Here is a 1591-nt window from a genome sequence, read left to right on the forward strand (position 1 = left end):
AAAAAAAAAAAAAGTTTGCATAGGGTTGATTTTCTGATTTTGTCTTTCCTCTCACTGTTGTGTACTTATTGTTCAAACAATGACCCATCAGGATCCATCTCCCTCTTCTTGTATATACTCTGGTTCCTTCTGGCCGGTTTCCTTCCCATCTTCTTTCTAACCACTCCACCCTACGCTGGGGAGCCATTTGCTTCTCCTGTTATCTGCTGATTCTATCACTTCACCCTTAGTAAACCAAAGCAAACAAACAAACAAAAAATACATCATCTACCATTTTACAATAACATAAAAACTGAAATAGTTGTAATGCATATTTATTGGATTTGATCACAGAAATTAGATAGAGGAATCTGTTTGCTTTTTCAAAAAAAGGCATACTGTTCACATCCTGAAAAATCTTTTCTCACTAGGGTAAAGCCATTTGTTCTATCACAGTTAAGCTTTTTGTAATAGTGTTAAAGAAAGGAATCCTCTTCTCTTCAGTTCTCCCATAAGAGAATATAGATAGAAATAATTTAGCCCAAACGCCAATTTTACAGAGAAAGCCGCTCAGAAGGATCAAGGGACTCATCCAGGACCCCCATCTCCCACCCACAACCCCCCCTCCCCCTCTTATAATGGTGGAGCTAGGACAGAACCTGGTTTTAAAGATATCTCCTTTGATGTTCTTTGCATCCCCTTCCCAAGTGCCTCGATTGGATGCTTAATGGGCACGGTGAAGCAAGAGGATTCGCGGCCTTCTTCATTGCTATTTTGCATTTTCATGGCAACACCTCCGCGGATCGGTATACTTTATACATTCTCATTAGAGGCTTTTTACTATTATTATTTTTAAAAAATCAGTCTGCTATGGTGATGGCACAGGGGTGACTCGGTGATGGGAAACCCACGGGGATTACAATTGAGACGAAGGGGAAAAAATGTACAAAATGATGTAAAAATAAACTATCATATATATAAAAAATCAGTCTGCATTTCTGCAAGGAGAAACTGTTCAAGGGCGCACATGCACCGTTACTTTAATCTTGGGGGGGGGGAACTGGGGAAAACGGATCTCGAGGACCTGCATCAGGCCTCCCAACGCTGCTTTCTGGAAAGCTAAAACGCCCTGCGTGTGACAGCTTCAGATATCCTAAGAGAAAGACGCTAGCTAGGGTCCACCTACCTAACCCCTGCTTTAATGATGCATGAGAAAACTAAGGTTTCATGAGCTTGCCAAACATTTACGGAAGAAGAGAAATCGGGAAACAAAGCCCAGCGTGGAAAAATCCAGCCCCGCAGCTCCGGGAGGACAGTAGACCGCGCCCTCATTGCAGCGGCCCGGCGGGCTGCAGAGACTGCGGAGACGCAGTGCGGGGCGTGGGACCCACACCCAGGCGAGCGCCTACCGCCCGCGTAGCCCTGGGCTGCGCTCTCTTCCGCGCCGCCCCCAGAAGCCCCGGCCCGGGAGGCAAGAGGCGCCCCAGCGCTGCGCGCCCGCCCCGTGGAGCACCGACGCTGCGGAGCATCCTCCCGCGACAGCGAGGGCGCGGCCACCCCCGCACTGCGGTCTGGGGACCGCAACTGCTCAACGCTGGCCAGACCCCACTTA

The sequence above is a fragment of the Condylura cristata genome, unplaced genomic scaffold (assembly GCF_000260355.1).
Source record: "Condylura cristata isolate star-nosed mole 26May11 unplaced genomic scaffold, ConCri1.0 scaffold00023, whole genome shotgun sequence".
Lineage (NCBI taxonomy): Eukaryota > Metazoa > Chordata > Mammalia > Eulipotyphla > Talpidae > Condylura > Condylura cristata.